Here is a 13,677-nt window from a genome sequence, read left to right as displayed (position 1 = left end):
TCTCCAAGGGTTATTTTTCCCCTACCACCTTATTTTGTGAGTCTGCCGCTGACAGGGCACAAGGAGCTGAGCTGCAGGTGTGCAGAGAGGGAAATGAGGAGGGAGTTGGGGAGTGCAGGGGTCGGAGGAAGAGTCACCATTTCCTTCAGTATTTCTCCTCTGTTTCTTTTACCCTAGGCAGAGTCCAAACTTACCCTTTTAAAGTAAGAAAATCAGTCTTGGCACCTAATTAGCAATCTACCTTCACTCTGTGTTACTTGCAAATTATGAGATAATGAGGACTAAAAGGGGAAATTTTTTTGTGGATGTCATGATGACCAAAGGAGGGTCTTGAAAGCCAAACAGTGGTGACTGCTAATGCTCACACACTATCATTGCAGGTCTGTGACCATACCAGTTCAGAACAGAGTTATCGTTTTCAGATGCATGCTTGCATCTCAGCAGGCCCAAAAATTAACAGAAAATAAAGGTAAAGTTCATTTATACACATAGAAATCACAGTTGGTCCAGAGTACAGTGTGGCGGTTTTTATGTATAAATTCTTAAAGGCATTGCAGCTGGTGAGAATTTCTTTATGGAGGTATAGGTTTGAGAATGTTCACAAGTCAAATATAGGTGTCTCTAAACAGCAGACATTACATGTATGTGTGTTGTTCCTGAGTCAGAAATCATCCGTGCATCCAATTTACTTTTGAAACCCTGCCCAGGCTTACTACGTGCTGTTACGTATATCTACCACATCTTAAGAAAATCTAGTTTCAGTGACTTTCTTGTTACTTTTCTTAAGCTTTCTGGTGCTGCTCACCAAGGTTACCTTTATTTCCTGAAACTAGCATGAAGAAAAAAGTAGAGTAAAAGCTTGTAGAGGTACTAGAATAGATGTTCTTCCTCACAGTTAAATTTTCCTGAGTTGAAGGATGTTCATTCTGCTGCAGTGGGAATGAGGCAACATTTCCACAGAGCTACAGCAGTTTTCAGTGCTGAGATTATGCTATGCCCTAACGGCTTGGATTAAATCAATTAGGTGGCAAGACAGACTTTGCATTCAGGTTGGAAATAATGCATTTATATAGCTAATGCTAAATTACTTCCTACATTTATTTACTGGAAAACTCTAGCTTTGGACTTAGTACAAACTCTGCATTGGCCTGCTTGGAAGAGGAGGAGTGCCCTTGAATAACTTTTATTTTCCTGCATGAGGTAGGAAAACAACTTCTGAGACCTTCATAGGCATACAAAATTAAGCAGATCTACAAAAGATGAGATATTTAACCCAACTACCATGTGGAAGTTACAGTCCCAAAGCAGGCTGTGTTTCTGGGGTTTCCTTCACAAACTGCTAACTTCTTTATCCAGACCACTTTCTTCATGAGCAACCACTTTTTTATATATTAGGAAAAAAAAGTCTTGAAGAGAAACACTAGAATGAGGTAATGCTCATGTACCAAATGTTAAAAGGCTGACGCAGCCTGTTCTTTAACTGCTGGGGAGGGGAGGAGGAAGAACATGGAAAAAGGAGGGGTGGGGGGAAGGTGTTTTTAAGATTATTTTACTTCTCACTCTTTTGCTCTGACCCTGTTAGTAATAAATTCAGTAAATATCGCCACTTTCAGCCTGTTTTGCCCGTGATGGTGATAAGTAAGTGACCTCTCCCAGCTCTTATATCAATTCCTGAATCCTTTGCTGCTTTTTTTCTCTCCTCTGTCCAGTTGCAGAGGGGAGTGAGAGGGTAGCTGTAGTGGGTACCTGGCATCCAGCCAGGGACAGCCCACTACAATGTTATTGGCTTTCTTTTTCTGCGTCAGCCATAAGTAGACCATGGATCTTATAGCAGTGGAAGAACTTTCAGATCTTTTGTACTTTTCTGAAAAACAGAAAGAAAGTATGTAAAATGGTAGAAAATTTCATTTCTTGAAATCAAAAATAACTGTTATGGTTTAGAAAGTGCCAAATTGAAGAAAGTGATTCATGCTGCTACAGGTGCAGATCTCTGTCACACAGACTGTTGCTGATGGGATAATTCTATGCAGTATAACTGATTTGATAAAAAAAGAAACAGCATAAAATAAATAAACAATTTTCTGTAAGGGCTTATTGTGACACACCAGCTTGTGTGCTCTCAAAGTGAGACATCAGATGACTCCAAAACCAGGCAGTTAGCTTCTGGGTAGCAGTCTGAGTCTACTACAGGTTACAGTTGTGGAGGTTTGAGGGGCAATTAGTTTTGCCCATAAGTGGTGATTAACTTAGTTGAATTGACAGCTTGCTTTCAGAGAATGACCTACCACCTGACAGTCGTAGGTACATTCCCCTAATTTGCCCAGAAGACAACATGAGTGGTAACCCTAAAAGGGTTAAAAATCCTAAAGGAAGTTACTGAAGTTACTAATACATAAACCTTTGCACAATTTGTACCATAAGAGAGTCTTATGCATGTTAACATGGAATGTATAGAAAATGTACAGATGCAAAAGAACTGAGATAATTTAGTGATTTAGAAGTCTTTATAAAATGGATATTAATCCTTCCAAATAATATGGCTATCACCTCTAGGACTTGGTTTCCTAGAGCAAGAAAAATCAGGGATGTATGCTGGGTACATCCTTTCTAGCTATGATATATGCCCACCCATGAACACAACAGAATAGTGAGATATGTCTTCCCACAGCTCAAGTAGTCCTCATGGAAGAAACCGGTATCTCTGATTGGGATCATACCTAGACCAGCTGAAAACAGACTAGCAGTCTGCTCTCTGGCGGTATCAAATACACTGATTAACCAGATTCATGTACAGTTTTCTATTAGTAGCCCGCTACTTAAAGAGAGATAGAGAAGGCTGGTCTTTGCAATGGGATCTGGAAAGTATTGGAAAGTGAAGAAAGATTGACTTGAAACACATTCCTGTATATTGAAGAGCAAAACCCAAGATATCAGGTAACAAAGATGGATGGAGGTTCATATAAGTATGTTTAATCAAAGTTGACTGGTACAGATGCAGCAGTGGTTTCTATTTTATCAGATCTAAAGATCTCCAGAGTTCCATTTAAGAACCTCCAGAATAGTTAACACAGCTGGAGTGAACTCAGACCTCTCTATATTTTAGGGATCTTCAACTAGTAAGACCTTGTTGCATATTCCTGTTTTGACTGGGAGAACTTCATCTGCAGAGACAATCTGAACAGGTATATGTGAAAAGCTTTAGCATGGTTGTGAATCCCAGCAGGACAGAAACAATAGAGGATCAAACAATTTCATCATCTTGTTACATTGAGATGAGCACCAAAATATGCTTGAGGTAAGGATTAGGGCTTTAGAGAATACCAGACCTGAAAATATGATGGGAAATTACATGAATACTTGAATTGTGATGTAGTCCAAGCAGAATAGGCTGTTACATTCCAGTCATGGAACAGGCTAATATCTCCACAGCTGTAATTGTAGTATATGAAGTACTGTTCCTTGCTAAGGTTGGAGTGGAAATTAACACAGTAAAAGAGCCACTAAAAACTTTGCCGGAGACTAACTGAGGTATGTTTTTATGGACATAATGAATAAAATGATCAAGCAGTTCGAGCACAATTTGGCTGCTTTAAGTTTGTTTTGGTTTTGCATTTAAATTCCCTACTAATTGGCACTATATGCTCATTTAAAAGAAAAAGTAGGATAATAGGTAGTTTATAAACGGAAAGAGCACACAAGGCAGAGGTAGTTGAAGAGGGGAAACTGAGAAGGCTACACCTAAACAAAATTTTGTTAACTTCTGAGTCTAAAGAGTGTGCTAAAGGAGTTTAAAGTTTTTCAAGCTGTATTCATTTAAGCTTCTGTAGGAAAAAGATTACACTGATTTCTCTTTATTGACTCTTTCAGATTCTAATCCAATCCATGCAAGTGAAAAAGACTATATATTTGTAAACAATTTGTTGTATATCTGTTCTAAGTTAATAAAATTATTAGGGGCAGAAAACAGGTCTTGGTAAAATGCCTTCAATCATCACACCATTTAGCCAACTGTAGATTTTAAAAATACACCTCAGTCCTCAGAGGACTGCTGGTTAGAAATAGTGAATACTGGTGTGACATTCAGAAACATTTTAAATGTTGGATCCCATTTCAGATGTCAATTTAACATCCAAGGGTTTATGCTGGTTCAACTTGTTTAGTGAATACCAAGTCCTTCTGCATATAACAGTGCTGCACAGGCCAGCAGTAGTCAAGCTTTCACTTGGCACAGGCCACTTTATTTGCTAAGGACTTTGAGGGATAAATGCTATGTACCTCCTCAGTATATGACAGAAGCATGAGACAAACCACAAGTGTTCGTTTCTGTCATATACTCCTGTGGATGGGAAAATGAAGTCAGGGAGTTGGTCATGTAATGAGTGCTCATACGTCAAACAGGGCAGTGACTGGGACAGAGAGTAATAGTCACTTGTGAGCAGAAACAGGAAGTTTTTATGTGGCTAGAGATGTATTTTTATCTATAGAAGAAGGATCCTGCTGGCAGAGGATGATACAGAGCAAGCCTGTGGCTGTATGACTCATTGTATTTGTGAGCTACAGCTTGGGTTTCTCCCGGGGCTTCCAGTATGTTGTATGCTAGAGGATCAAAAATCACCTCTAAGTCATCTCAAAAACAGATTTTCCTCTGCTGCCATGGTTTCCTTCCTGTGTCCCTGCTGTAGTCAGTGCATGTGTACACTTCATGTGCATAGGAGGTGTTCCTGGTTGCAAGGATGGCTGCTGCACACAACCCAAGTGCCAAACACTCTTCCAGTCCTACAGGCTCACCATAGAGAGAAGATGCAGATACAGATCTATACTTCGAGAAGGACTGTGTGTACAAGATCTGCTAAGGGTGAGGAGCAAACCTAATCATTTTCAAAAAATGCAAGCAGGATGTTTGCAAGGCCTTGATGGTTTGTCGCAGTGATTTCCTTGAGTACTGTGGTGGACTAGCCCTAGCCCAAGTGCACCACATGGCCTCATTGACTTTTCTGTCATTAGGACTTGTGAGGCCAGTGGGGTTGGAATGTCTACCCAGGTGTTGGAAATCCCAGATTCTCCATCATGACTTTGCTAGAAGGGTGGCAGTGGTCCACAGAGTGTTCACCACACTCTTGCCCAAGCTGTGCCTCAGAGCTTATCACTTCATGGCTGCACAGCCAAAGAAGTGACCTGCTCCTCCCATGAATTGCACTGATTGGTCACCACCTTCTCATGCCTCTTCTTTTTTACCTGACTCTGCATCCATACACAGCAAATGTAAATTTTTGTGGCATAGACAGCTATACCAGCAGCATCTTTGACCTACTTTTGATTAAATTTGCCAAGAGTTTAATTTAGGAGGTCCTAGAAACATCCAATACTGGAGTCTCATACGATGTGGTAATGATGTAAACCCTGTATACCACATTTTAAAAAGGCAAAATTATTTATTTCACTGGCAAGCAGCATATCCTTGGTCAAAACTTAGTGAAGATACATTGTGAAAGCTGTAGCATAATATAAATGTAGTGTTCCAAATATTACTTACTACAGGGGAAGGTTGCATATGAAATTTGTATATACGAGTGCACAGTCAGAATGCAAACCTACAGGAAGGAAGCCATATTATTTTTTCAGCATTTGAACTTAATTCAGAAAATCAGCCTTGAATTTTCTACATTTTTCAGTTATGTTCTTCTTTCCTGTTGCTGATTTCTGGCTTTCCTTCCCTCAACCTTGTCCTTCAATGGAATTGAAATACAAATTACTGCTTTAGTGAAATCATTTGTCCTGCCGGTTTTACAAGTGTGTTCTTTGAAATGAGTAGAGAAGTCGAATATATAACACTATAAAATATCTGCTACAACATTGTCTCTTGCAAATAGAAAGGATTAACTTGCCAACAAATGCCACAAATCCTAAAAAAAGAAATAATGTGGAATTTCATAATGTACCATCAATATGCATATGCTTTTAAGAACAAACATCCTGGAAAATATGGTTTCTTATTTCAAACTATATGCATTGCATATCATATGACAAAAGTAATTATCTTGAACTCCCTATTGTATAAATTAGATAGAATCTTTTGCAACCCATTAGAACTAATATGATTAGTTTCACTTGTAAACTTCTATGTTGAATCCATCAAACAATTCTGAATAATCAAGATTTAGAATGTCATCAACAGATGACGTAACTAAACCACTTAAATGAGCTTGTTATGTCTTAGAATCAAGGTAGATATGTTTTGATTACCTGTTGCCATAACAGTTGCCAGTGTTGTTAAAGATGCCTGGAGCTTCATGCAGCAACTCAGCAGAGGTATCTTTTGAGGACAGTTTTATGGGTATGGTACTTATTAGCACCGCAAGTTCATCACAAATTTCATCTGTATCACCATTAAAACCTCATAAAGGCATGCTTGGAAAACATATCCTTGGTTCTGAAATGTCATGTAGAAATTCTAGAAGCATCGGATTCACTAAGCTGTGTATGAGCTAAGCAGAGTGGTGTCAAGCACAGCAAGAAAGCTTTTGCAGCTAGAATATCAGTTGCCTGATATTCTTTTCCTTTAAATGATAAATTTATGTCTTTGGTATATATTCAGACCTGCCTGAGCTCCTCAAAATACATTCAAGCCAATCTGAGATTTTATTCACTGTTTGAACACTGTTTCAAAATGTTCTTGCAACTCTGGGAATTAGTTCCCATCTATAATTGAATACAGCATGGAAGCAAACTCCTTTACTGTGTCATAATATGCGTCTTGCACTGATTTTTGTAAGGGCACTGCACCAGCTCAAAAGTAGTAAGACTGATTTGTCATCAACAATCTGGAGTAAAACAAGAATTCCCTTTGAGTTAGGGATCTCTTGAAGATCCTGCCAAACATGATCAGCTTCCACGCTCCTCATGTGTGTCCAGTGCTGGCCTCCCTGAGGCTTTGGTGTGGGAGATAAGACTTTTCCACTGTGGAGAACAAATAGGAAAGCAAGAATATATTATCCATACAGAAATAAAGCAGAAAATTATAGAAGGACAGAGAGACAGACTTAGTCCTGTTCATTTTCCAGTTAAAAAATCCTTTCATCTGTTCTGCTGCCTTCACTTACTGCATAGCAAGAATGAGAGTGCTTTACAAGGTCTGTTTTACATGGACAAATACTTGACTGATTTCAGACATTTCACTGTCTTTGTGTTTTCAACTACTAATTGTTTCTCTTAGTTCTATGTGAGCATCCTTGCATGTTTACACTAATACTGTATATATGTTCTCATGCATTAAGCTCTCAGATTTAACAGTAAGTTGTACACCCAAAAGATCCATTTCTACAAACAGGAAAGTTTACCTGGTGCTTCATGAAACAAAATGTGATGAGTTTTTAAATACTATATTATATCAAAAAGTTATTCTTGTGCCAAAATTGAAGTACATGCTGATTTGGGCCATGCAGGATGGTGAAGTCAGACAGGCTTTGTCAGATCCTGAACTACTTCTGTGTGCTAACCCAGTGGTCTTGGGGCAGTTCCAGGTCCTTTAAATGAGTACTGATGAGTGGAATATGGATGGTGCACCTCAAAATTACATGATAGTGGAGAGCCAAGCCAAACACAGAAGTAAACCAAGACACAAAGAGTTTTGCAAGAAAATTGTTTTCTGGTTCTATTTTTTCATTAAAGCAAAATTTGATTTGTGAAAATGAATTAATGTAGGGCCTGCATAAACATCTCAACACAATTACCTGACAGGAACAGCACCTGTGAACTTTGCACTGCTGTATCTCTAAAATGATGACTTACAGTCTGGTGAGTCCTTCCCCAGCACTGGGCAGCCTGGATTTGTGAGTTTTTCGTCCATGGGGCGGAAGGCAAGGAGATTAATTCTACATATGCCACTCAGAATGCTGAAAATTTCTAAACAAAAATTTAATAACATTTAAAAAAATAAAAGGATAAAATGAAATACTTTGGCTCTTGCTGGCCCAGTTCATCCTGCCCAATGTTTGTACTCTTTTGATTTTTTTTTTAATTGTAAGAGTTCAAAACAGTAAGCTAAGGGAGTTATGTGATGTGGTTAATGGCAGAGTCCAGTGGTTATGAATGATTTTGTAAATTTTAAAAATTTGATATAATGTTTCCTGAGCTGCCTTTAAATTGTGTTAGTACCTCAGCAGAACTGGATCCTGAAGGGAAACATAAATGCTGGAGGACTGGAGTGAGGAAATGGTGACAGCTCACAGAATGGTAACAAGTTTGTACTAAAATTTCACACTTACTTTCTCCTGCTGTTCTGAAGTGATAGACATGTGATATCACAGAAACACCCAAGCAGCAGCGCAGTTATCAGTGTTTCTCTATTCCTGCAGCCAGATTCTTTCTTTAGAGATGTTTTGTCCTCAAAATAAGAACCAACTGGAAAAAGGAAGGAATAAACTGTTAAATATTTTTAGTTTGCAAATCTAGGTGAATTCTTCAGATACACCTCAGGCATTTTCTTAACGAAACTTTATTACTTGGTATTTAATTAAGATACACTTTGAAATAATCTCCTTATTGATAATTTCTCTTGGATTTTTGTGTTCCATGATGCTTCCGTCATACTCGTATTTTCCTACAAGAGTAGGAATTTTGCATATAGCACAATTAACACAACAATTGTACAAGAGGTTAGAGTTGTTTAATGCAAAACTAGCCTGCCTGCAAGTTGCTGCTAGACTGTGGTGTTGATATTTACTGCCGTACTGTCCAGTGACAAATTGGTAGATTTTCTAGTGAAGTAATGGGATTTTTTGGAGCTTCAGTTTTACCATAATCTTAACTTCCAAATTTACTGAACTGAATGAGGTGTCCTAAGCTTACTCCCCAGAGCTAAATGCAGCACGGAAACCTGTAATGGCAGCAGAAAACCAGCAAGTGGCATTAACTGCATTGGGAGAAACTGTGAGAGGGTGAGCTGACAGGCAGCAGCTCTAACAACTGGTAAAGAGCATACCTCAAAAACGCACAAGTCCTGTGTGATGATGAAACAGTGGTTTGATACATACTTGTGGATGCAACTCCCTTCTGTGGCAAGATTGAAATTACCTTTAATAGTAAGACTTGAGGAAATTAATATTATTTTTTCTGTATGCTAAGGAAATCTATGTATTTATCTTTCAGATTATAATAGAGTGACTTCAAGAATAACTATAGAAACAAAATAAAATAATGAAGCATAGCTCTGTGTCAGCCCTTATATTACTCATTCTTCCCTTTTCTGTCACAGAAAAAGCTTCTTTTCAAATATTTAAAAAGATGCCAGAGTGGCAGTCTCTGTTTTTGTGGAGGAAACATGTCTTCTTCCTTTCTGCCTTTTTTTCCCCAGGTCTGCATGTATGTTGAATTTTGCTTTTCTCACTTCTTGATTCTCTTTCTCTTTTGAGTTTGGATTGTATTTTTATCATTCCTTCATGTGTTTCAGGTTCCAGAAACCATGCTCTCGTGGACTTCAAGCGGGATAGTTTTGGCTACTGTATGCATACTTTTGTCTTCTGAAGTTTTTTTTTCAATCAAAGAATAAGTTATAGCTGAAAGACAGTTTGCTTTTTACAGAAAATTGATCTGTAACCTGTGTTTAACTGTACGTTCTGGTTTGCCTTTAAATCTTTATTTGTGACTCATTGAAATGCTTCTTTTACTAGTAACTACTTTCTGCTTAACCAGGCTTTCTGTCATCGATCGTGTTGTCTGTTCAGCCAGAAGGGAAAAATGTAAAGAATGATAATATTACAGTACCACTGATGTGCATTTTCAGAGCTTTAATGGGATAAAAGTGTCAGCACTGATGCACTTCAACATCATCTATTGCAGCAATACTGAGAAGTGGAGGAAGAAGACAGCTGAGTTAGCTGACATTTATGTATGTATCTTATGCATGATCAGCTTAGCATTTGCTCCCAGTTGAAAGCAAATGTCTATAAAGGAGAGGATTATGTAAAGTGAAGATTACTACTCCAAACACACCACTTATTAATGTAAAATTATGAATGGAGGACTACCTTTCTGTGAGAAAGGAAAGATAGACTCATGCAGACATGAGAATTCACTGTGTACTTTTCTAGCTGATTAACTTATCATTTTGAAGGAGAGATGGGGCAGGGAAAAAATAAATTCTTAAAGCATTTAATGAAGTAGCTCAATTACAGCTCACCTCAGATTCTCATCTCCTTGGTTTTGCTGTTTGCATTTATTTTTAAATATAGTGATGTTGGTAGCAGATTGATTTCCAGCATACCCTGCTTCTACCAACTTGATATGTGTTATGATTAATGATTAATATTAAAGAACCTGAGACTAAACTACATCTCTCCAGCAGCTTCACTGTTATGTGAATAGTACCAGTTATGAATTCTTCATAGCTCCCTTCAAAGAGCACAGCTAATCTGGATCATTTATCAGGATTGCACTGCCCGGTGTGGTTCACTTACTGTAAACATTTCCAAAAGAATATAAAAAGGTATAATGAGGCCATGAATATTAAATTATAAGGCACTGGAATTAGATGTATTAGGCAATTTACAATAATTTGTGTAATATGAAGGGCAGAAAGCTTGAATGTTTGATCTGGGAGTGTCAGACCTCTCAGTTTGGTTGTTAAAGCCAAGTATGGATGGAGATTGGGGTAGACAAAATATTTCCCTTATATTTCCAGAGGTCCATGTATTCTTTTCATACTGAGTTCCGGGAGTATTGACAGAATAAGGCAAATATCTGGACTTCCTGAGTTGTGATAATGACAGATTGGTGAGTTCAGATTTTAATTGTCCTATTTATCTTAAACACCTATTTTTGAAAGGGTTGGACTGCCTGCTGAAAGTACCCACCTCTTCAAGACAGCTTAAACTACACAGATGTCTTTTGGGTGGCCACAGAAGCAGTGAGTGACTTTGTGCAAAAGGGAAGTTTAAATAGTGGAAAAACAGGGAGAGATAACACAAACCACAGAGTGATTCATTACAGCCAAATGGAAAAAAGATTTCACAACCTTCTCTAATCTTTTTTAAAAACACTCTGTGAAATGTTACGCACTGATACTCTTTTTCAGAGTGTGCTTTTCAAACAGTAGATTACTTGCCACGATTGGTTTACAGTAGCTCCACTAATATGAGGGATACTCTCAATTATGAGTGGGTTTTTTGTGTTGTGTTTGTCTGAGGAAGCACACAACTGGTTGTGCAGGGTGGCAAGCGACAATCTGTTCAGAAGCCATCTCAGCTGATGGTGAAGAACCTGACAGACCCTCTTTAAGAGGGAAAGGTTGGAAGTATAGCAACTATGCAGACGAGTTTAAGAATGTCACTTGGTGGTTAGGCTACTTCTGAGGAAGAAACACATATGAAAGCGTGTAAGAGGCTTTCTGAGAAGCTGACAAGTGGGCAGATGCAACTGAGCACAGTGAAGGAGAAAGGGAAGACAGTGCTGATGAGTAATCCCACTTGAATCCCACTTGAGTCTTTCATGGCACCGAAACCAACAGAAAATATCATGATACCACCAAGTACCAGAGTTCTGTTAAACAAGTTTGAAAATAATTATGTCAAAAAGGCTTCTAATGGTGGCACATTTGGATTATGGTATCAAACATACAAAACAGTTATTGGAAAATATGTCTGACTTGAGTTAATAACTGCATTATTATGAAAATTTCATCATGTAGTGCTCTTCATGCTGTCACAGCTATTGCCTATACACATACAACATTCTGCACAATAAAACTAGTGTGCCACTTAGTATGACAAAGCTGAAGATCTTTTTTTTTGTGACATTACAGGAAAAGCTACTTGGTAAAACAGAAGCAAGTCAAGTCAAAAGAAAGAAAGATTTATGTGTCTTGGTTTCCAGTTGCTACCTTTCTCAACCTAGCTACCCTTTTTAATAAAAAAGCAGGTGTCATCAGGTACTTAAAGGCAGTTGCATGCTGGACTACAGATAAATCCAGAAATGTTACGCACAACCTGCTCTAGATTTGCTGCAGGGCAGCACTTATTTCTTCACCTATGAAATTATTGTAGTGGGGAAAAGTTCATTGCTAGCTTTCCTCCTTATCAGTGAATCAAATTGTGCTTGCACTTCTGCATTACTCCCAACTGAGTTTATACTAACAGAAGTGAAATGTTTTAAAAAATAGCTGTGATATTCTACTTTCCATCAATATTACCAAACTGCTCATACTTTCTGTGGCCAAACTTTGTTTCAGCATCTGGTTGATTCAGCCAATCTTCAACCAAAAGTTCACTGGGTGGATTTTTTCTTTGATTGTCAGAAGTTGCTTCAAAGGAGATGCAAAGTCAGCTTCTGACATACCAACATAATAACAGTTTTAGAGTCAGAGACAAGCTATGTTCCTCTTAGAGACCTGGTGCAGTTTTGTTGCTTTTGATCAATTTTCACCCATACAACAGCACCTTTATTTTCATGTGCAAAGTGAGGGCACACATTTGAGAAGCTTGTAGTACAATCAGCATGTTCCACAGCACAGACCCTATAGCTCAAAAAAACCTCGTGATGTTGTCTCTGCTGCTGTTACCAGCCACGTGTGACAGAACGTGCGAGGAAATCTTGCTCTTTCCAGTCTGGGTAGTTCAACCAACAGCCTCGATAGTCTCGACATTCCTTGCACTCACCACTGCCTGTAGTTTCAATACATAGTCACCTGAGGCTGATGCCAGTCCTGTTTTGCTTGGCACCTGGAGATTACAATATGAAACACTATCGGTCCAAAGCAAGAGGTTCACCCACAAATGGCCCCAAAACTCTTCTAAAAAACCCTCTTTGTATGTGGTCCTGGAGATTATTGTTGATGCGGTCTGCTCACATAATCTACACCAGTTTAGGATGTTTAAAAATGCTACCTGGGTTGCACACATCCTGACCAGCATCACTTCTTTCCCTGTCACAAGTAAGTAATCAACCATCACTGCCACAGGTAGGTCCATAGCTGCTGGCTACTATATGTGAAAACACGAAAAGAAGCTAAAGTCAAAGACTGACAGAGTTGCTGTGTGAAACTCTGGGGTTTCAGCTCCCAGTGAGAATTTGCTGGTAGGCATTTCTGTGTAGCTCTCAGAAAGTTCTGAAATCATTCTTTGTCTGCAATGAAAATTGGGATTTTGGTCTTGTCAGTAAACTGTATCAGTGTCTTGGGAGTCAGTGAGATAAACTGTGTTAATCCTTTGTGCCATTTAGTCCTTGCTGACACCAGCACACTTATCATGCAGACCTGCTGATCACTTCCTTCCTGATGCAGAGGACACGAGTTCCATTACACCCAGTTTGCACCTATGTTTTAGCCACAGTGAAACGGTCTTGCAAAATGTCTATTTTCCCTGAACATTCAGTGGGGAGAGGTATGTACATTGGAATATCATGGGTAAAACTTCTCCACTTCAGTACAGGCACTGGTGAAGTAATTTAATAACATTTAATGCCTTACTTCTTTCTAGATATATGCATTGTTTCTGAGACATACCAACTTCACATGTAGAGGATCTCTACTGGGTCCCGGCATTTTGATGGACAGGAAGAGGAGCTCTAAGCATTAGATAGGAAAAATTAAGTGCATCAGAATAGGACACGGATCATTATTGGTCCCTTCTTCCTATTGCTGGAACAAAACAATCATGCAGCCAGAATTGCTCAGGCTTTGGTTCA

At 38.7% G+C, this 13,677-nt stretch overlaps 1 long non-coding RNA gene across 2 annotated transcripts; it reads left to right on the top strand.

Annotated features, from left to right (window-relative positions):
• The first annotated feature begins 36 nt into the window (after positions 1–36).
• LOC120323319 lies at positions 37–3,512 on the top strand. 2 transcript variants are annotated; one of them, XR_005563651.1, is made up of 2 exons: positions 37–77; positions 3,104–3,512. It is a non-coding gene; the product is annotated as an uncharacterized LOC120323319 (long non-coding RNA). The 2 variants fall into 2 exon arrangements; XR_005563652.1 differs by lacking the exon at positions 37–77 and adding an exon at positions 418–469.
• Positions 3,513–13,677: the final 10,165 nt, after the last annotated feature.

This window comes from Pipra filicauda, unplaced genomic scaffold (assembly GCF_003945595.2).
Source record: "Pipra filicauda isolate LSUMZ 115617 unplaced genomic scaffold, ASM394559v2 scaffold233_size1220752_pilon, whole genome shotgun sequence".
Lineage (NCBI taxonomy): Eukaryota > Metazoa > Chordata > Aves > Passeriformes > Pipridae > Pipra > Pipra filicauda.
The sequence above is the reverse complement of the archived record's forward strand: the minus strand, read 5'-3'. Positions and strand labels throughout refer to the sequence as shown.